Below are 24206 nucleotides of genomic sequence, written 5' to 3'. Positions count from 1 at the left end.
AGAAACAGCTACCTGATAAATTAGGGGTGTGAAACTCTTTCAGAAGATACAATAGGTCTCTTGATATGTAAGTATAAATTCATTTTATATGCAAAACATTACAGTTAAACATATAATGGTTCCATTAAATTCAGTTCACTATTGATCTTGTACGATTCGTTTAAGCACCAATACGATTTGATTCATAACTGATCCAATATGATATTTAATGTTTTCTCACACAGGACAGTATTAAAGACAAACTCCTTTATCCATTGGTCTTGACTTTTCCCATTCTAGTCTTTATACCGCGAGTATAACATGGATACAGTTGAATTACATTTAGGAGGGATGTAGCATGTGGGATGTATCATTATGGCTTTCTGGAAATTATCAGCACCTTTCTAAAATTGCTGCTACCTGCTCCCTTTTCTCAGCAACAATTTCCACAATTCCACAGAGTTGAGAGAGCAGATCAGCGATTAGAGACGAGAGCAATTTGAGCAGACCTCTATACTGTGATAAGGCACCAGCCAGCTTGGACTGGAGCCTAGACCCCCTCCAATGGGTTTTATCTGACACCCTGATGGAAAGAGTTACCTTCCTTCTACGCTTCCCCCACATCTCCCTAATAGGAATCCCAATGTCCTCTCTGGCCATCATCACTCACATCTGCCCCGTTCTTCCTTCCATATCTATCTCACCACTGCTCATCTCTCTCTACCGGCATGCTGCCAGCCGCTATCAACATGACCTCGTCCCACTGATCTCCATACTCCTGCCAGTCAACCCTGGGATATAACCCCCCCACTGCTTGCCTAAACACTCCTCTTAGGCTCAATGAGGCTTTCATAACCCTCAAAAGGCCCTCTGTGAGCCTGTATCTGGGATTTATATCCGTCACTAAAGCCAATCCGCCTCATAGCTCAACCTTTGCCACAGACATGTTTCCAGTCTTCATTTGGCATTTGATCAAATCAACAGTCAACAGGCTTGAACATGTGCTGTGTTAAGGACTTGATTGGGCTGTATAGAGGACTGGTGTGCTATGTAATATGTTTTTGTCTATCTACTCAGATTGGACTATTAATTTGATGGCTGTGATGTTGCTGAAATGACTTGCATGTTTCACAATGAGGAGTCTGTTGCGATGACCTTTACCGTTGGCAAGCCATTCAAGGCCGTTGAATAGTCAACCATGGAAACCCAGTCTCGCCTCTTGCCAGCACATGAAATATTGGAGGACTACTAATGCTTACTGTTATGAATGATAATCTAACACAAGTTGAGTGAACAGTACGGAAATTGTTCATGCAAAAAAAACACCCTCAGATTTCAGCAAGTCTATGTTTTTTTCTAACAGTGGGAGTCACTGGATTCACAGGGTGACCTTCTATGTTCAGTGAGTTGGAGAAGACTAATGAGTATCTGTGCCCACTTGCTTTTCCTCCCGGGTTTGTTATCTGGTTTGGGTCGAGTGAGATGGGTTTTCTAAAGAGAAACGGGGCTTTGCTTCCGGCTGAAAGAACCTTACAGTATCTGCAGATCTGCTTCTAATGACCAGTGTAAGGACAGCTGAGTTTGAGCGCAAGCCTCAGCTTGCTTAGAGGGATTCAACACAACTTTACACACACACACACATAATGTCTGTTGGTCCACTGACAATGAACTTCACAATAATATCATGGAGGAAATGCTTTCTCAACTTGCATTTCATAGCTTCACTCTGCATGCAAGACGCATTAACCTTTCAGACAAATGGAGACAGAGCAAAAGAATCTCTCTTTCCCACAATTCCCCCCTGGGGCCCCGCCAAGCTGACTGTGTCCAGGGGAACAACTCAGAGAGTAGGTAAGTGGTCTTCTCCTGCTGGTGAGTGACAACGGAAAGACAGATAGTGCTTTGCAGATAATTAGGAGCGACCATAGATCGATTTTTTTTTCCATGTTCACATGGCTACAGAACCTCATAGGCTGGATAATGAAAGCGACCAAGGCCAAGCTCTGAGTATATATCAGCAAAAATCTTAGATCATCCATATGATGTCCATTATTAAGGTGAAAATGAAAAACAGTAAATATAAAAACAAAGCTGAAGAATTAAAACATCAACATACTTAAAGAAAAGTAAACCAGGGAACTTCACTGTTTCTTTTGAGAAATTTTGTTCAACTGTTGGACTCAGAAGATACAATCCAATACCAGCCCTGTAGAACTCAATAAAACATCTGCATTTGCTAAATGCTAGTTTTACGGCCGCCACGGCAATTAATGTAGCCAGTTGCCTCCCAGGAAGAGAAGTGAAAACCTATAGAATCAAATGAGAATTATATTTACATTAACATTGCTCACTACTGCGCTAATTTCAAACTCACTAAAGGAATTAGAGGCCTTTTCTCTCTTGGCTGTAATTAAAGAGGACAGGAGGCTCCCTAGATTTATGTTTGCTGAGTCCTTTGCTACAAAAGGAATCAAAGGCCAGACACTGTGGTGCCTAAATATTTAAGATGACTTGTTTTATCATGGTGCCAGCTTTCTCAATTACACCCTCCACCTTTAACGCTTTCATGCATTAAGTGTGCATGATTGTTTCACATGCTTTTTTTCCCCTTCTTTTGTCAGGAGAACGTTGCATGTGATAAAATTAAGTGTGTGGTAGAATAGTTCTTGCATTTTTGCCTGTGCATAGGTTTGAAAATATGTCATTCAGGCTTACAGTATGTGTACATGGGAACTGGTGAAGTACACTTTGTACTGTGCTTCTGTGCCCTGATTGTTACTAGTCCAACTACAGACTGTACACAGACACTAAGGGAAAAAACATTAGTAAAGTGATTAAGGGAACAATCAGTCGTATCGCACCAGATGCTGTGGTAATATAGATGGATCGTACATTTCTAAAGAAGCTCAGGGCTCCTTTGTTTTTAGCTGTATATGGCAACACTAGCTGTGGTTGCAAATCAATACTCTTGGCAACGGCGTCTTGGCTGTGCTGGTTGGGTTATGAATTATCTGTTACATTGTCCTTTTGGGATTTGTTTTATTTTCTAAAGTGGAAATGAATAACTACTTAAATAGAATTCACATTTCATCCCATGAACTCAATAATGCCAACGCAGATCAAACACAATCACAGAAGTGGGTTCAAAATAGAATACTTAGTGGGTTGTTGAATGACTAGTCAACTAATCAGTCTCACATTAGCCCTGTCTAAGTTGAGATAATTAGGCTGTCCAGGGTCTCATTCACCTGACACCAGTCTGACGTGTTTCTTAGGTGTATCTGGATGCAACACAGGTCCTTTTCATTACTAACACAGATACTGTAGTCCTCTTCATGAATAAATTAAATATATATTGTTGTTTTATTACACCAGACTGCACTGACTTGCAACATTGCTCAAGGCACAGCAGGAATTGCCATGAAAAAGGATGGAAATAATGAAAATAATATTTTTTATTATTAAAGGATATAATTGCAGCATAATAGCATAGATAATTAGGCTAAAGGATAAAACGGTAGAGTTCCTAGTATGCACTTTGTGTTATCTGCTTGTAAATACCCCGAGTTTAGTTTCAGTGTAGAATGCATCTTCATGATCTTTATGAAATGTCAAAAGGTCACACAGAGATGGAAATGCACTACCAGTTTTGTGTTTGCGGTTGCCTAGTGGTTCAGTAGGCTGATGATACTGAGGTCACCAGAATTGTTTTCTCATCTCAAACAACACTCAGTGAAAGAAAAAAGCCCTATGCAATACTTTCACACAAGTTTTCAAACATAATGCACAATGCACCTCAGTTCTGCAATGTACGATACTCTTTCTGAATTCCATCTCACTGCAGTGAACACCTTTGCCAAGGTATAATCTGGCTGTCAGCCGTAACTACTTTTTACTAGACAGATAAATGATCTTGAAAGAAAGACATACACGTTTCAGACTCATGAGAACAATGGGAAAATGGTAGAGGTGTGGAAAATAAAGAAACCAAGAAACAAATTTGCTCTATAGTTTAACCAGCTCATTGGTGAACAATATTTGTTGTGTTTTTTTTGCCTGACCCACCGACCCACCATCGAGCTGTTTTTGAACTTCTACCACAAAGTTAGTTGCCTTGCCTTGAACTGTTAATATTAGACTTTTCTAAATTTAGCTAAAATGTAGGAGAATGACCCCCTATTCATTGTCAGATGGAGATTTTTACAAAAATAGCTGATGGACTGGACTGGTTAGAGGGTCAGGTGTATTGCTCAATAACATGGTCCACAGGCTGCAGGCTCAGAGAGCATTGAGGGCACAGTGCAGGCATCGAGAAATCCTTTAATCCAGTTTTTAAGAAGAAAGAGCTGTCAATGCAGAGCAGTGATGACTGAAACAGCTGCCATGATGAGGCATCTAAAGTGACCCTGCCATGGTGAGAGGAACAAGGCCATCAAACATGTTGGGAGGCTCGCGTACCTAATCCCATGACCTTCAACCTCCGATGAGGCAGAAGAATTGTCTACTTTCTCTCTTTCCATTTGTTCAGTGGAAAGTTGTGCATTACTCACTGTGAAACTTTATCCTCTACAGTACACACTCAAATGTTGTTTGTCTGGTGGAAGAGGAGGTTTTTTGGGGGAAAAACTTGAACATATATTTACACTTGTCTTAAGATGTAGAATACACACATATTCTTCTCAGAAAAAAAGCCGTCTTGTTGACATTACTCTTCTCGGGCTGGGACAAATGCGTCAAAGCAGACATCTAAAGTATGCCACCAGGAGAAGATAAGAAGAGAGACATATGGCCAGGAATGTTCCAGGCCTTAGAGCGATGGCTAAACAGCATGCTGTTTTTGTTTTCCCCAAAATGGGCAGTGTAACTGCTCCTGTGTGGCATGCGGATGGAGACTTTGTCCCTGCCCATGGAATAAGAGAACCTGAATTTGAGATAGAGGAGAAATTCTTTTCGTCCCTCACCTCCAATCCTGCAAATCCTACAGCTCTCTTTGCAACTATAAAGCTGAGGGTCAAGACCAGAATAAGCCGCCTTTAGCTCTCATCTGGCTTCCTGCACCCCCTTGCGTTTTGCGGTTTTGTGAGCATGAGGTTAATAGAAAGCATTTTGCAAGCAATTCTTTACTTGCTTTTATTCCTGTTAAAGATCCCTCGGCAATATGAAATACAGTGTAACAATACAGTGTAACACTATTTAACTGCAGATTAGACTAGGCATGACTACATGTCTTGAACCGTAGTCCAGAGATTGAACATTTATTAATTGCTTCCAATCATTATACCAACTCTAGCAAATTTAACCATTTAGACAAATTTAATTTAACTGGAAGTCTGACCTAAACTTCAAGCTTGAACTACAAGCTAATCCTAGCCCAGGAAGAATAGGGGTGTTTTTCTTTAATTGAGGGTGTGAAAGTATTGAATTGCTGCTCCAGGTTTTATGTATAGCTATTATACTGTACATATGCCTCGCACATGGACTGTTAGTTAGGCAGTGAGCAAAAAAGGGCACTACTGGGTGGTCCAACAAAATTGGCTGATGAAAGACATTTTTCTAACCATATCATTATCTTCATTATGTTTGTTTTGGGAGACCCATGACTGCTGTGCTTTCCTTTGTGCTGGCGAAAGATGATGCCTGATATTGGATTGACATTTGCTCAAAAACTTTCAACAAATGTCATTTAGAAATTTTGATTGGTTTGCAAATTTCTACCACTTTCTAACATCTACAAGTGTACATATGTATAGGATGTACAAGGGATGGACCATGAAACTGAACCAATGGGCAGTATTGTGTTGGAGTCTGATGTCCAATCCTCACTGATTTCACATTCCACAAGTAAGAGTAGATTGTGAAAGGTTGAATTAGCAGGAGTAACACATAAAACATTGCAATCCACACACCAAAATGTGAGAATTCAGAAGAGGACAAATTGTTAGTGTGCATCTTTGACCAGGACAGCAAGCCTTTGTGGTGTATCAAGAGCCAGGGTATCCAGGGTTATAGTGGCATTCTCCTACAAAGGACGGACCACATCCAACAAACGGAGTAAACGTTGATGCTACTAAAAAACCATAATACCACCGCTGCCTAATTAAATAGGAGCTTCGACTCTCCGGTTCTCTGAGGCATCCACCTTCATTGTCTTTCCCAAATCTGAGAGAGTTACGGTATATAGTAATATTGCTGTGGTCTAAAACCAGGTGTTTCAGTTTCAACCCCTATATGTGTTGTAAGGGAAAGAAGGACAACCTGGGACTGTAAATAAGTCACTCAATCATGTGCATGTGGGTGCATTCAGGGTCTCAACAGCTGAACAGAGAGGCAAGTAGGGCACAGATTTGGCACAGCAGCAGTGAGCACAGTGAAGTGTGCCATGACAGTGTGCAAGTGTGCTCCAAAAGATGTTTTAACTCAGCCCATCAGTCTGTCTCTCAAGGTTTTGCAAATTCATAGATCAATAGCTTCCCCAGTCCTGTTTTTTTGTTCAGGCTGATTTGGATCACTGCAGGATCGGAACTTCTCGCCCAGTCTGAAAGCCGCATTAAGAGTGAACTCCACAAAGAGTGATTGATGATGCTCCATCTCCCCAGCTGGTCCTTGGCTCCATCATCCATCTCCAAGACTCAATCCATCCTTCCCGCAGCCAGTTAGTCTGCCAGCCCTGCAGTTCACACATATCGCCTGGCCTCAATTAGCACAGGAGCTTCCACAATTGACCCAGGCTTACGGTCCAGGCAAGCTAATGCATTACTAATGCATTAGGCCTTTATTGGACTTGAAAATTCTACCTCTTCCAGGTGTAATTTTGCCTAATCTTGACTTTGACGTGCCGTTTGACTCCCAGCTGGCATTCAGTGTTTGCGTAGGGGATTTGTACGAGACTGTAATTAAAGCTGTGTGGCAAGCGGTAGTTCTCCGAGGGAGAGGTAGCCAGGTGGAGCTCAGACAGAAACACGACCATCTGTCTAGCCCCACAGAACGCACAGGCTTAATTGGCCCTAGGCCTCAGAGAGTGCTTTTTTGTGCGCTCAAAATGCGATTACATCTTTTCATTTGCATTTTTGAGCTTTTGTTTCATGGGTGGATTGGAGTTGAGCTCAAGTTGGCAGGTGGCTCTTTGTAAAGCTTGCACATTCTCGAAAAGCATCCACCTCGCATGCTTAACTGCTAAATGTTCCTTGAAATGTGCAAGGGAAAAAAGTTCAGTTCGGCTCATCAAGGGATTTGAAGGGCTGTTTGCTGAATTCCCTAGTGTGCCTGTATATGTTTTGGTGAAATGCTTGGGGTTTGTGTGTGTGTGTGGGTAGGCGGGTGTGTTGGCTGGGTGTTGGGTGTGTGAGTGAGTGTTCAGGAGTGTGGTTCAGTGGCAGCTTATATCCTTGACTCGCTGTGGGCTGCTTTTGTAACTGATGGAGAAATGTGAGTGAAGCGTGTGTGGAGTGCTAATACTGCATGTCTCAATGTGGGAGCAGTAAGAAAACACACATGCACACACGCACACATGCGCACACACACACACACACACACACACACACACACACACACACACACACACACACACACACACACACACATACACAAGCATGCATGCACAATGCGGCAGGTGCCAATGGGTGCTAATGAGCTGTTAAAATCCCACACCCCATCTTGTGCACTGGCCTCTCACCTCACTTCCTCCTACATGCAGTTGTGGGCAGAGAGCTGAATGACCTGCACAGTGTGTAAATGTGTGTTTGTGTGTGTGTTAGAGATTAAAGAAGTTTGTGCATAAGTGTGTTTTTGTGTAGTATTGGACTACACAAAGGCTTTTCTCCTCACTCAGCCCTTTCCTAATGGAAAATTCCACAATACGATGGTAAACGGCGTACTTTCGAAAGACCGGCGCTTAAAATATTTATTGGATATTTGAGTTACTTCTGAAGCGCAGTGTGGATGAAGTTAATAAGCACTGAGCCTTGAATTGTGTTTTGGTGTGTGTGTGCGTGTGCATGTGCTCATGTGTGCATGCTTTATTTCTCATGGGAACATCTCTGCAGTAAGTGTGTTGTGTGGGAAATGTGAAATGTGTCTATTCCAGAGCAGTGTGGGAAAAATAAGAGGAATAAGGACAAATAGCCTTTTCCATGACCTTGGAACTTCAAACCAAACATGAGCATTTGCAAGAATTCACAGACAAATACTGGCACAATTCACACAGACACACACACCGACACACACAAAGTAAAATACCCAAGATACTGTATCGTTGTACCTGAACAAACACAGTAGTAGTAACTAAACACAGGCTAGCTATTTGAGATTTGGCCTCAAAGGCAATGGAGGAAGCATCAAGAAGGATCCATCCTAATATAATTAAAAATCATGATTTCTTTTTCTCCTCTTAATTTTCTTCGCTTAATAATAAAAATTTAGTCGCCATTTAATGCAATACAATTGAATAATGTTTGTCTGTGACTGTCTAGAATAATTATGAACAATTACAAAATAATTAAGGCTCATTTGAATACTCAATTTTTATAGTAATTAAAATTGTAATAGAAATTTTAAAACCATTTGACAGCACCAGAGAGCACATCTATTAGTCTACCTGTGTGTGTATGCATGCATTATATTACTTTAAAAAATAGACGTGTTTTAGGTTAATTAATTTTGTCTGTGTGTGTGTGTGTGTGTGTGTGTGTGTGTGTGTGTGAGTGTGTGTGGCACTCATTGGTTGATAAATGCTCAGGCCCCAGTGAACAGCACTGGGATTAGTGCGCTGCCTTCATTCATGTCCCTGCCTCTGGGAACCATTTTTCCTCCAAAAAAAAAACCATATAATCCCTTAGTAATCTCTGACTGAGCCACGCTGTCTGAAGGAATCCACAGGAACATGTTCAACGGCAAGAGTGGCAATGATTTGTATTCCCAATTTCCAGACCTAGAACCCCTTACTAATGTTAGCCATAGTTTAAGTGCAATGGTTTACATATTTCTATAATTTTTTTGAATATCACACAAACTGTGAACATAAAACGGCACAAAAATCATGTCTGAATATATAGCACACACAAACAGTACAGTAGTTATTATAAAGCCAGTAAAAACTATAGTAGTGGGTTTTTTTTTTTGCTGTTGTTTTTATTACCTCTGAACCTGAATCGGGAATTTTTTCCCGAGTCTTTTTTTTGTTTGTTTCTTGTAAGTGAGTGAAAGGCAGGAGGCAAGTGTGTAAACACAGCGTGTTGTTTAATAGGGCAAATCCAGTAATCATACTCTGAGTCTGTGAAGGGCTTCAAAATACGGGCAGACAACATCAACCTGGGTTAATACATAACCAGAAACAAGATTACAGGGACATAATACTGGAACGGTTTGCAGTAATACTTCTCTGAAATCTTGTTTTTGGTTAGTCCCAGAAATGACTAAACTTTGCAGTGAGACAGAAGATGGGTTCAAGGGATGAACTCAGATCAGGTGCACACATTAGGTAATAGATCAATGACAGGATAAGACGAAGACACAATGTAAGTGTGCAAGTGCAAGAGTAAACAGGAAGCATATGGAATCTCCTCAAAGCAAAACAAAACATGAGAGCAGCGTTCATCGTGCTTTAAGCCAGGTGGATTTTGTAGTAATAATTAGCTGGACCTGCAAGTACAGAATGTAGCCTGAGGAGAAGAAAGAGGAGAATGATGACACCCAGGACTTTTAACAAGGACAGGCATCCTATATTTTACACTGCATCCTTTTTTGCTTGATCAGAATACACATGGAGACTTAAACCCTGGAGTTCAGTACTTGTATTCCTGTAATGAGACAAACAACCTTGGATCAGCCATTTGCTGCAAAGGCTTTGACAGCTGGAGATATTCTTCATGGGAGAGTATTCTTGATGTTAGAAATGCTATTCTGCTCAGTTTTAATGCCCAATATCAGATTACAGATGAGATCTAATCTCACAAACAGGCTGAGCAGATGCAAGGAAATGAAGGCTGTGGTGAATGTTATTGGATCAGCGTGACATGATGCAGAAGCACTTTTTTGATGGAGAGACAGTTTTATTTATGCTGTTGTTTAATGTTCAGACAGTGGGTTTAATAATTGCTCAATAAGAGCCTATGGACAAAGGTCAACCACTATAGGAAGGTTATGGGCAAAGCATTTCCTGGTTGGATGACTATGAAGGCTTCCAGGAAGCGCTGTCTCTCTCCACCAGGCCACCATCAAGGCAGCACTCAGCATTTATAATGTAGCGCATTAAGGGGCCATGATTGCAAAGTGCACTTACCTGACCAACATGACTGATGTCTGGAGAGGATTTTTATAGGGTCCACAGATTTCCCTTTGTTGTACATTTGCTTTTTGGCTTTTTCTCTCTTGCTGCTTTCTCCAGGTTTCCTCATTTCTTTTTCTCTGTGTCTCTGAAAGTCATATTCAGCCGAGTAGGGATGACTGATAAAAGGAAAAGATGCAGCATAATGGCCATTTTGTCTCATGTTGAGAGCACTGTTCTAGCTTTTGAAGGGCCTTTGAATTTTTTTGTAGATCATAGCACTCTCCTGGCTGATATCCGCAGAATATTAACCCCAGGCAAAAAAAAAAAAAAAAAAAAATGGGATTGACCCATAGACAGATAAAAGCGTGTGACTCGATGCTTTCATGTTCCTATTATATTCCATAGTTTGACTTGTATGAGTGGCTCAGCTATTAGGAATGTTGATTTACCGGAAAACACATTAAATTGAAGGTTGGGTTTATTCCAGGAGAATAAAGGACAAGAGGCCCTAATGAGCTACACCTGCAATTATAAATCAAGCACACTACAAATTCAAGGGTTGTGGTTTTGTGTGTGTGTGTGTGTGTGTGTGTGTGTGTGTGTGTGTGTGTGTGTGTGTGTGTGTGTGTGTGTGTGTGTGTGTGTGGGTGTGTGTGTGGGTGTGTGTGTGTGTGTGTGTGTGTGTGTGTGTGTGGGTGTGTGTGTGGGTGTGGGTGTGGGTGTGGGTGTGTGTGGGTGTGTGTGTGTGTGTGGGGTGGGGTGGGAGGGTCAGGGGTTGTTAAGGAAGTAGGTTGTTCCAAGCAGGAACACCTAACCAATTAACAAATAATAATATTAATTTGCACCAATTTCTCTGGAAACATTTTTGGTGCACGTGCAGTTATGTTTGAAGGCTAATTGGATTTTTGTTGTAGCAGTAAGAGCATGACAACAAATTTTTTCTCCCACAATGAATAAGAAAGTCTGGTGGATGTTAGCAGAAAATTAAGTATTCGCCTCCAGTTGAGAAAACGTGAAGAATAAAGAGCATAGGTCAGTAGCTCAGAGGAAGAAGAGCAGAAAGAGACTGTGCGTCATTCACTTATGAAGGGAAACACTTGTTAGCTATACAAAGGAGGCTAGAGTGCTTCTGTTTACAGTAAATACCTCTTGCTCAAGGCTTCCTGCGCTGTTAAAAATGCAGAGCACCTCGCCATGAGCATTATTTAAAAATGATTATTCTGTAGCCTCTATATGCCCTATAGGGTCAACATCTACATGCTGCATCAGTTGCAGAGAATATTTCATATTGTCCCTGATCCCAGAGGTGCTTGACTTTAGCGGAAAAGGAACAGTAAGTGCAAATTGAAGACTTTGTCTGACCGAGAGGAAAAAGGATTGAATTTGGCTCACACAGACAGGGTGAATGAATAGTCCCCTTGAGAGAGACTTTGTGGCCCAAGGGGCTTCGGTTTGTAATTCAGGGCCATACCTCAGCCCATGACCAAAGCTTCTACCTCTGAGAGAATTCTCTCAGTGCACACGGCAGTATGGTGCAGAGCTGAGAGTATCAGCATTGATCTGACATACACAACACATCAGAAGAAACGTAGAGAATACGACATGTGGACAGAGAGACAGGAAGATGGGAGTCGACTATTACCTGCTCTTAGACGCTCTTAGACACACTCAACTTGCATAATAGGTCCCATGTGGGGACTTTAGCAGAGACTTAGCCCCTCTCCTTCAGCTCCAGTGCCAATTAGAGTGACTGGAGACTGTTTGTATAGTATTAGTCGTGTCTTAGCGTGGCAGTGGGTCTGTTTACTGCAGCCAAATACATGCAAATGAGAGTGAAAATAACCAACTGCTCTGGCTTTACTCTGATGATCACCAGTGCACATGAATGTTAATTATTTATTCAGCTTTCTCATTTCCACCATTCTTCAAAGTGAAGATATTTTTATAGTCTCTTGGTGATTTTGCACTGGTTATTATAATCCTTAGTTTCTAGTACAGGCTGAAGTCACAGTTTATTGATTATTTTTCATAACAGCAGAACTGATTTTAAAGCTGGCTGTATTTCAAATAACAGGTTTTTGTCCAATAAGAGGTTAACGCACCATTTCAATATGTTATAGTTTCTGCAATAGCGGTTAATTCACAGACACTTGTATAGCTTTAAATAACCGACTAATGTTTAAACATAGATTAGAGATGTCTTTAAGGAAGCACTTATTTCATTAAGGAGATTAAAGAATCTCAAGTGTCTGGACTGAATGTCTTCAGGGCTCTCAGTATCGTGTTAATCCGAAGCTGAGAAGGGATGACTGTTGATAGTGGCTATAGCGTACGGCATAACAGGAACTAACTCGCTCATGGATATAAAAAGGATAACGTGTTGTTTATTAATTATTTGTAATCGCTGGCAAAACACTGTGGTGGGACGCAGCCTGACTTCCTGTTGTGTTTTATATCTAAAATGAATTCTCTTGGTTTAATAAATGACTTGAGGTGGATTCTGGACACATTTTATGCTTCTCTAATCTGATTAAAATGTGTAACACAGGGGGCTTGTAGCCCATGCCCATGACCTTGTGGTAACAGGCTGTAGTTTAATAGTGACCTAATGGACTTCTGTAATATTAACATGTATAATGATCAACCCATCTGTGAAACTGGAACACGCAGATAACTAGTCATTATAGTTCATTTAGCAAGCGATGAGTCAGTGGTAAAGGCTTTTAAAACATGAGCAGAAGATCAATTCAAATTCCACTGTTCTGCCATTGGGGACAAACCATAACCCTCAGCTGATTGGACTGTAATCTTGCCTCTGATATTAGTTATTTGAAATGAACATGTTTGCCAAGTGAATAAAAAGTAAATGTTATTGTAATCAAGATAGTATTGGTCTGACAGTGAACTCTGCTGTGAAATTGTGGAAATCAGTCTGAATCATACATGAATTGAAAAGATTTTTAACTTCTTGTTATTCATTTGATTTGATTTGGGTATGTTGGTGTGGGAAAATGTAGATTTCCATCAAAAGGAGCTTTGGGAGCATGCTTCTGGGAAGGTTAGAACAGAGGAGCAGTTTTAAATATGGTTAGGGCAATAACAATTGGTCTGTGCCATTCCTTTCCCATGTTGCACTGCCATAGAGCCTTGCCTGCTGCTTTCCATGGCAGCTAATTCTCCTTTTAGTCTCATAACAGATGGAAAGAATCTCTCATCATTCTTTCCTCTTTGCTCTCTCTCTTTCTCTCTCTGTCAACATGTCATGATGCAGTGCCCGTCGTAGCTTGCTTTTTAACGGCAGATCATCGATATCTGGAATGCAAGGAATGGCTAAACCTTCAACCATTTAAAAGCCACATAGTAATGAAACGTGTCGTTACAGGGCTTATCACCTATCCCACATTACTGTCTGGGGTGCGCGCGTGTAGTAACTCATGTAGCATATAACAGCGTAGTAGAACTGGCAAAATCACTGGCATATTTATGAGCATAAATATTCCTTCACTGCTTAGCTCTAGTCCCAATAAAACGAGTGTGATTTAAGTGCAGAGAGGCGGCTCTGTTTCAGTTCTGGATTCCACAGTGTGCACACTTTCTACCAATGATGCAGTGGAGAATGTTCCCGAAAGGCCTAAAGCCCTAAAGCAAGCTGGTCGGCAATTCCTGATTTGCAGGCTAAGTTAAGACAAGATTTGCAGGCCATCACTATAAATTGTCCAGCAGGTTAGGCCAGAGAGAGAGAGACATAGAGAGAAATGGAAATGGAAGAAGAAAAAGGGGGGAAAGTGAGAAATATTGACAGCAGTTGAGATTGAGAGCTGGCAGCCAGAGGGAGTTTGGATGGCCTGGCCATCCACTGAGAGAAGCTACTCCTCATTTCATCAAGTCAATTATTTCAGCACTGCAGGTCCTCCAGTGCGCTGCACAGACAGGTCAATTAGCCTGTATGCTCCAACTGAGGAGTGCTGCAGTGAGAGATGCAAAAAAGATGTGATTTTCCTCTTTCCTGAAGTTTAATGAAGACCTTGATAACAAAGGGATGACCTTAACCAGCACTGACACTGCTTATGTTCCTGCGAGTTTGTGTGTGTGGTGTGTGTGTGCGTGTGTGTTTGTGATGTCCCAGTCTATTACCTGCTGCTGCTTATTAGTGCTAAGGTGTAGACACCTGGAGTATTGGTCCTGTTTATTTGCATTTTGACCAATTGACAGAATTCACTTTCTTCTGATATACACACACAGCACACTTGTAGTTACACACCTCTGCCCATAATTAGACCTCCTGCCAGCTAAAAACAATGTTTTTTTCTTTTAAGTGCTGTTGTTTCTGCATTGCCCCCTACAAATCTGAGGCCTTTGCGAGGACGAGTAGGTCCACCAGTTATAAATCATTTAGACCCCTTTGTTATGAGGCTGGGGGCCACGATGGCTTAGTGGTTAGCACGTTCGCCTCACACCTCCAGGGTTGGGGGATTGATTCCCGCCTCCGCCTTGTGTGTGTGGAGTTTGCATGTTCTCCCCGTGCCTCGGGGGTTTCCTCCGGATACTCCGGTTTCCTCCCCCGGTCCAAAGACATGCATGGTAGGTTGATTGGCATCTCTGGAAAATTGTCCCTAGTGTGTGATTGCGTGAGTGAATGGGAGTGTGTGTGCCCTGCGATGGGTTGGCACTCCGTCCAGAGTGTATCCTGCCTTGATGCCCGATGACGCCTGAGATTGGCACAGGCTCCCCGTGACCCGAGGTAGTTCGGATAAGCTGTAGAAAATGAGTGAGTGAGTGAGTGAGTGAGTGTTATGAGGCTATACTTTAGCTCTCTCTTGAGAACCAGAGGAAAGTGACTTAGGGTGAATGAGCACATTAGCATTGGAAAGCTATATTTTGATCATACGATTCCACCAGACAGCTCATCTCCATGCACATTTTCAGTACACAGCAAATGTAGGCTGCAGCTGAGGTAGGCTGAATTTATTGACAGATACATCAGCAAAGGATGCTCCGCTCTCAGTGATCTTTCAGATACAGCCACAAAGTGAAGAAAACCTTGATAAGATTGCAACTTTCATGGCTTTCAGTCATTTAGATTTTTTCAGCGATTCTGGAAAGCGAAGGCAGAAGCGCATGAGAATTTGTGCTAAAATGTCATTTATATCAAAAATGTAAAATCTCTTTATTATGTAAATAGAAACATGGAAATTAATAGTGTTGAGATAAGATTATCATTATCTATAGTAGGATAAGTCTATTCTACAGTATTTAACTGTTATTGAAGCTGACTATAGGCAAAAGATTATTATTATTTTGTTTTTGACGTGCCTATTTTGCATGATTTAACACCAAGGTTGTGCCTTTGTAAAAGACTACTTCCATGAAGCCACCTAGCTAGACTGTAGCCCTGACTTTGGGATGCAGCTATTATTATTTATTGCCTGTCAGAGATGAGAATTGTGGCTCTGAAGGCAGGATGGCTATATTTTATAGGAAACAGAGATACCGTTCCTCCAGGTAGACTTATAGCTTGGACTGGACTGTGTTGATGAAGTTGTGGTTTGTGTCTGTGTGCTTGACTAGGCTTCCAGAAATGGGCATCATGAGTTAAAAAAAACCCAGCACATATTGAGATGCCAGTCATTTTGTCTTTCACAGAGTCATGCATTTATTGGAGCTAAATCAAACAATGTCTGCTGTCACACAAGTCCAGTTCTACTGCACAAATATTTGCTCATTTTCTTTTCAAGCAGAAAGGGAGAAAGAGTAAATGTCGTAAATTCTCTTGGAGCTTGGAAAGACAGCACCAGGAACACAGTATGTCATCTCCATCCATTGATCAGCTCATTGGTGTCCTAGCAGCACTGTGCTAATATCTAGTTTTTTCTTTTTTTAACGTTGCATTGCACTGAGGATGTTTTTTTTGTCATGCTTATTTGAAACATGTCAATGCTGTCCTGTTGTTTGGCTTGTTGTAGGTCAGGCCATCAGTACAGGATAACGGTGAGATAAATGAGGCAAGAGAAAAATTGAAGTGGGGTTGAACAATGCCTCCTTTTACAATGTGCTTTCTTAGCCTGGAGATTGCACTTGCCCCTTCATCACAGAGATGATTATCAGGTTCAACGTAAATGCTGCACAAACAGCTCCAATAGCCGCTCTTTCTGAATGAAGGAATAACTGGTGGCTTTGCCATTAGGGGAAGAGATTTTAAAAAATAAAAATAAATAAATAAATAAAAATGTATTTTGTAATGGCTGAAATGAATGGCTAATCACTCAGGGCAGGTTAAACTGATTGATTTGACAAATGTGTTGTTGATCCCAGCTGAGGCAAGATATAGCTTCTGGTTACAAGCCTTAATTAAGCTTTACAAACTACCACTTACAGTCAGGACAGATGGAGGCATAAACATGCTGATGGCTGATAGTGATGCACATGCAGTCATTGTTTTGGCATTTTAACCAGAGACAGAATCCATTAACTAGCCTGCGCTCAATTCAGATGACCCTGAGTACCTCTGTTGGGAGTTTGTGAAGTATCCTATTTAAGAGGGAGTGCTGAATGCCACAGATGGTACGACTGCTCCTCTGAAAGAGTCAATACTGGATACATCTCCCTCTGGAGAGAGAGCAAAGTGATTTTGTTCAGAGCGCCCGGAACTCTTAACCTTGTCTCTCAGAGGAGAGGTCCCGTCTGCCAAGATTCTGCTTAAAAATTCAAGAACGAAAATAAAGGATTAGGTTGAGTCGAGAGGATCAAATCACAAAGCTAAGTTGTAACACTGCTTTTTACCCGAAGTCCATGCCCACATATAAACCACCACAATTCGTATGCCGGTCATGATGACTTTTATACCCAAGGATCCTTGTTCCTTTCCTGTGGTGTGCTCTTCTGCAGGGCTGACAGATATGTTTAAATGAACAGCGATGTGTGCTGTTATGAAGCAGAACTTGCTCAGTGTGAGGAAGTTATATACAGTGTTTAATCCTGATGCTTAACTAGACTCAGTATGCTAGAAGATGAGGAGGGCATTCTGGCATTAGAGTTGATGAGGGATGAACAATATCTGTGCGTTCATTACTACTGCTGACACACTAGCAGTTTCCATCCCCCTCTTTTCTTCTTCTTCTTCTTCTTCTTCTTCTTCTTCTTCTTCTTATTTTTCTTCTCTTTCAGTATTGTAATATGGTTTTTCTCACACTGGATTCTGAGGACCATGCTGATGCCGATTATGTTCACTTGACAACTTGTGGTTTTTGCTGTCTTCAAAGTCGATTTTAATAGCGGCATGCTTCGCCGTTTTAAATTGGAATGTTCAGACTACAGCAAATGGAAATTATGATGATCATGGCTCTGTGAGCCATCCAAAAGACTAATTTAACCAATTTTATTCCTTTGTACACTCCAGGCTTCAAGCTATTACCAATTTAACCATTATCCATTGTCATAAAGCTTCCCACAAGCCTTTAAGCCGCTAGGATGTCTTCAGATTTGAAGCTTAATACCACAAACATCCTGTCTGCTTTCAGCCTTCACCGTCTAACAACATTTTTGCTTTTGATACCTGGCAAATGACCAAGGCACAAATCCTTTCCTATACCCAAGCACTATAACTTAAATACACTTATCAAATGTACTGAACATTTACAAAAACCCTAAAATTCTCAGAGATTGAGAAAAAAAAAAAGAAAAAAAATAATAATTTGGATTTTGTTCCATATTACTGACTCACCACACTGAACAAGTTGTGAAAACATGCTTGTGTTTGTTGTCAACATTTTGTGAAAGCATTGAGACCCAGTGTCTCTAAATATCGTCACTATGGTGTTTTTCATGTTGTCTTTCACTAAGGTGTCACTTTAGTGAACTATAAGTTGCTTGTGGTCGATGCTAATAGTGTACTTACAGTGTAATGTTAGTAATGCTACTGAAAGTTTTCTTGCTTATTGACTAATAATTCTTAACAATATTTTTATCATGGCAAATTTGTCTTTTTCCACTATCACTACATTTAATTATCTGTAGAGAAATCTGTCTGTATAAAATCACTGTGCTAGCTTAGCTTAATTAGCTTTTTTATTAGCTAGCTTCCTAGCTGGCCTTCAATTTTCCAAGATGACTAACACCAATTCTTCTCACATGGTTTAACCATTTAACCAGTAATCATTCCGTGTGTTTCTGTCTGTCAAAGTATTTCTATATATTCATTCTAGACTTTAATGCTTCAGCTTGTTGGATCTAATTTTTAGTTTGAGTTACTTATTTGCTAGCATGTCTGAGGTAAATGGTGATGTTTCTGACAGTTGTGTCTTGTTTACATGGGCAAAACCATTTCGTTGCACAAGGTTAGCTAGTTTCATTGTTATCTGTATTCATTAGCTCACAAGTTTAATCATTTAAATTGAATTTGTATTGAATTTGCTTTTCCCATGTCAAAGCACAAACTTATACATTGTAAGGCAAAGCTGATAGACTAGCATGTTAAATACTCTTAAATACTCCTATATACTCTGTGAACCCAGCCAGTGTTCATAAACAGCCTACAGCTATAACTGCTTTTAATTTTTCAAGCTTATTTATCTGGCTTTTCAAAGCCACTTCACAGTGGGCATACAAACATTAAATTCTAGTTACCATCTGCACATTCACAGACACATGCTAAAATAAACACACACATGCGCGCACACACACACACACACAAATAGAAGATGACTGCTCTTATTTTAGATATGATAAAAATTGCCATTATATTAGGTAGTGCTGATGGTAGCTTTAAGCAGAAACCCCATGCCTGTTTCTGAGCTCATACTGTAGCGAATTCTCAACAATGAGCATCTGATTTAACAGAGTGAATCCTTTTTTAAGGTTTTGTGTGTGTGTGTAGTGTGTGTGTGTGAGTACGTGCAACTTTTTCAATCTCTCTTCCTACCGAACTCCTGCTTTGTTTATCCTGCTCTCTGCTTCACTTCTGAAGACACACACACACACACACACACACACACACACACACACACACACAGCAACAGAAAAGTTTGCACCATACACTTCACACCATACCCTTATACAGGACCATGGCTGCATAAGAAAATATAAGTAGTACACACATATGCCTGTGATGAAACAGCACAAAAAGCTGGAGTGTTCTTTGCTTCTCTGCATGGGGGAGGACATATTTGAGAACATGCCTGCCTAATCAAATTCCAGCTCTCTGCCACCTTCAGTGAAAGCTTCAATAATTCTATCCGGCCTCCTGTCCAGCTGTGTTTCATTCTCTCTAATTGATTTAGGCTGTATCTTATTAAGATCCCTGTAAAGTTCCAAAGTAGCAGCGAAGCACACAAATCCCCCAAACACATCACCATCACTTCTCAGTTTACATACTTTCTGTAGGTCTTACATAGATTAGAACCTGCTGCCTCTACAAAAAAAATGCCTCTACAGATGTGCTGAGGTTTCACTATACAAAACATAATAAGTACTCAAATGAACAATGGTACTCTTTTTTGTACAAAGAGCTTATCTTCCAAGCTTATCTTCCAAGTAGCGGTAAAACTGCAAGAAAATTATATTCATAAGAAGTGGTACACTTTTTGGAACGGCAGATAAGCAGCGAGCCTCGTGGAAGTTCAGCGTTCTCAAATCAAAGGTTGTTAATCGACACAGTGTGCAGGTTCTTTGCCACATTTTTTTCCCACCATATTCCTTGAAATGTTGTTCTCCCAGTGACCGTGTGGGTTTTCAGGTTTCTTCCTTCCTCTCAGAAACTTGCCAGTGTGTGGATTGGCTTTGCTCAGTTCCCACTAGGTGATGTATCCTGAAATGGCATCTAAGATGGATGGTATATTCTCATATCATTGCTGATGTTCTCAAAATCGACTTTAGATCCATTACAACCTCTAGTGTAGACAAATGAATAAAAACTTCTTTGGCAGCTTTGCTGATTGTAACCTTAGAGATCCTGCAATGGGAGTCTTTGTTGTGGTGAAGACTGGCAATTAAAAAATAACACAAAAATTCATCAGTATATAACTCAGTGATTAATTCAGGATTTGATAAAGCAGTGGCAGTCTCTGCTTGATGAGTCCCAGGCTTGGGAGCTGGGTTGATTTGGTGCTGGTACCACCTCGCTTCCCCCCTGTCTATATTCCTATGTTCCGTGCCGTACTGTTTTGGGACTGTAGTAGACCTATAGTGTTGCTATTTTCTTTCCATAGCAGTGGTCTCATTTGCTCTGTGCTGAAGCTCTCATAACTTCATTGGAGAAGTATCATCATTCATCGTGTATGACATCAGCAATCCCCTTTAGAAAGAAAGACATTGACTGCAATCGTATTCAAGTCTGCCTGTGTTTCTTAATGAATCTTATAGCCGTAAGCTGGCACATGGTGCCTCAGCACTAATGCGATCATAATTTAACCCTCACTGAAATGCGGGTGTCTTTTCCTTTTTGTAGATTTTGGTCTCCATTCCGTAGGCTTTTTCAGATTGTTCTGAATGCAGCACGACCCGCTAACAGTGCTAATGGGAGAACATTAGTGTTATTGGAGGCGTATTGTGAGCGAGCGAATAGCGCTGCCTAAAGCCCTCCCACTGCTCCATACATAACGCTGCAGGACTGCCAAGTCTGAGCTCCGTCTGGCTTCTCTTTATTGAAGAAATCAGAAGTAATACATTGAGCATCGCAATCTGCAGAATTCGTTAGTCTACACGCAATCTAGTGTGCAAAATAAAGATTTCTTCTTCAATCTGCAGAGTTGAACTTGATTATCAGCATTTGGGAGAGAACTCGGTGATGGTCCACGGTGTTGAGGTTTAATCCTTGAGCTGTGAAGGAATGCGGATGAGAACGGAAAAGCATTCTCCGTCAGGTCATTGTGCCCTGTGTGCTCAGGTGTGTCGCAAGAGTGATAAGCCAGTCTTTCTCTGACACTGTGTGAGCAAATGCCCACCCACACACATTCCCACAGGCGCGCACACACTCACACACACATACACGAACGTTCTCACACACACACCCTCAAACCAACACACACACACACCCACAAACCAACACACACACACACCCTGCGACAGAATCGAAGCGTTTTAAAAAGGTCAGCACCCGGTTCCTAAATTGAAAGGAGATTGCAATCAGTCACGCGGTGGGTGTGTGAGCAGTCCTCACACACACTCTTTCACTCTTCACAGTTAAGGGGTCTTTCATCTCAGTAGTGTTTTAATACACACGTCCATTAAGCCTCACCGTATCCAATCTATCCCCTGCTAATGATGCCATTTTTTTTGTCTGCCTTTTGTGTGATTTTTTTTTGTCATGTTAAAAGTAAGATGTTAAAAAAAGATGAACTTTATATATATAAAGACCTCGGTACCTGCTTCCAGAAAATGATGATTGCGTAGTTTCATTTTGGGCTTAGATGATGTCATTTTTTTTTAGATATAGTAGGTATCATCTGACTCAGAGTCATATTCTTGATCATGTGCTCAGTATGCAAAGGACATTTGTATATTCAGACTGCCTGGGTTGAGGTTTGGGGAAATTGTTACATTACCATGTGATAAGATAAGGGAAGTGAATCTACCAAACAAAACAATAATAACAATAATTACAGTATAATCAGGTTTCAAGAAGGTAAGAGGTGTAGAATATCAAGCAGCTGTTAAGAAGTTTAAGGAAGAAACACATAAATATACACAGTTTAGTTGAGTAGTGAGATGGAGCAAAATGAACATTTGTATATATTTTTACCTGTTTACAAAAAAGCCTAATTGTACTCCTAGATTTGGAGTCATATGAGACGTGTCTGTGTGTGTTGTGTGTTGCACTCTCTTAGCAGGCCTTTAATTTAAACATCTCAAGCAGATTTATGGTTTAACACACAGTCAGGCGTCACTTCACAGACAGAATGGTAGAACAAACATTGGGTGTGTTTTGGAAATTTGTGATCAAAATACAGGCTGTGTCCCATTAGAGGGTCCTTCCTGCCTACAGCAACTTTGATGCTACAGTTCCGGGGCAGATTACAAAGAGGCTGATGAGTGCTGCATTTTGCTCTTCACGCCTCGACACACTCTCCAAACAGCAGCCGCCGAGAAGAGTGTTTGCATTCTGTCCCTCGCAAAATGGAAAAACAAAGGTGCCTTCATCTAATACTTCCCCAGAGAGCTAGCCTCTGTAATGTCTGTTGAACTCTTTCCAAGGTACTTCCTGCACACACACACACACACACACACACACACACACACACACACATCTGTAAGGGGAGCATGTGTTAGTGTGTGAGCTGGCAGGAAGCAGATTTTACCTGTAGAGGTGGTTTGTTGTTTAAACACTGTTCTGTAGACACAGGTGGGCCCGGAGTGTACACAGCACCGTCTGCACCTGCCTCCGTCTGCCCCTGCCTCCGTTCTGCTGGTCGGCTTTATTATTAAACCTTATGCTTTAATCTTACACTCTAATTTCATCTTTCAGAAAAGCTTCTGTCTGAGCAGAGCTGAGGCTCCTTCAGTTTGTAATTGAACTGCACATAAATTGTCAGGTTTACGGTGCTGAAAGAAAGGCAGCTGTATGCTCTAATCTAGTTCGACTGATGCCGACTCATTTTAAGGCTACAACTGTCAAGGTTCTCGCAGATTTTAATCGATTTTAATACAAGCCTTGGCTCGATCCTCAACTCTGCAGGAGAACTGTATCGGCGAATGGTGTTTCTGTTCTGTCAGGATTCTTAGTCTGTAATGCGGCCTCTCGGCTAACATTAAAATCATTTCCATAATGACAGGCTCTGTAAAGAACACTCCAGAAGAGTGTTTGTGTGTTTGTGCATGATAAAGTACTGTGGTATGGCCAGAATGCGAACCCTGTTTTGGTCACACTTATTGTGCAGCTTTCTCTGAGTGACGCCGAGAGCTGATGGAAGTGGCTGAAGCACAAAGCCTGTATAACCCTCCAAAATGTTCATTCATCTCCGGAGAACGACCACACCGCTCAACGCAGCCATCGCCATGACAACCATGAAGCATTCAGCTTTAAGAGAGAATGGAGAGATTCTATTAAATGCTGCTACTAATTTTTATACAGCTCAAACCAAATTGCAGACTTTTTGCCCAGGCTCTGATGACCAGTTCCTCATTAGTCTTCTGAAGAACATTTGCACTCTATGCTTGACTTGGCTAAAAGCATCAGTTGTTTGATTTTAAAGCCACATTTTAAAGCGCCAATTAACCCATAACTGAACCAGGGTCTTCTGTTGGCTATGCTGTAAATGATTTGTCTTTTTAGGGGAAGGTACAGAGCTGTGCAGAGATGCCAGCATTTACAATTCAGCCTCGGTTACATTTATGACTCTTATAGTAATGCCAATAAAATCCACCTGAACAGATTAAACAACAACAAGAAATCAGGACATGAAAGATAGTTTCTGGTTGCCATAACTTCTCATTTCTCAAGGATTTTATCTTTATGAACATAAGAATTTACAAGACGTGGTCTAGTGAGCTGTAGAAAAAAAGTGAAACCATGGTCTTTTTGGCCAGTATGAAAAAAAAATGGAGGAGCTGCTTATTTTTGCCTCACCATTTTCCTACTTTTGCTTAGTGCACATCTGAAGAAAAAATAGCATTCACTAGGGGGTTTTGTGGTTGAAATTTAGTTGTTTTTTTTTTTTTTTGCCTGCTAGGACTTTCTTGTTAGCAGCCTTGGCAGCTCTGTATCTGGTGGCTGAGCTCATTTCTGGGCTGGAAAATGTAAACAGAAGCCTGAAGTGAGAAACTAAAGCCATTACATGCTGCTTGCAGATCTCATTATTTCAAAGGAATCTTTGATAACACAAAGGTGTGTTGTGTTGTTCCCTTATGAGCTTGATAAAAAAGTCTCAAAGTTAATTAGTAAATGGTGACAATGTAATGGAGCAGCAGATGAAACTTTAGTATACTGTGTGTTTGTGTTCACTGTAACAGATTAAAGTGAAAGGTGGGTATT

At 41.0% G+C, this 24206-nt stretch overlaps 1 protein-coding gene across 2 annotated transcripts in view; it reads left to right on the top strand.

Moving 5' to 3' along the window:
* Nucleotides 1-24206, top strand: part of alcama (activated leukocyte cell adhesion molecule a) — a 62894-nt gene that overhangs the window by 18184 nt on the left and 20504 nt on the right. The gene's annotated exons all lie outside the window — the stretch shown is intronic.

Source organism: Tachysurus vachellii, chromosome 20 (assembly GCF_030014155.1).
Source record: "Tachysurus vachellii isolate PV-2020 chromosome 20, HZAU_Pvac_v1, whole genome shotgun sequence".
NCBI lineage: Eukaryota > Metazoa > Chordata > Actinopteri > Siluriformes > Bagridae > Tachysurus > Tachysurus vachellii.
The sequence above is the reverse complement of the archived record's forward strand: the minus strand, read 5'-3'. Positions and strand labels throughout refer to the sequence as shown.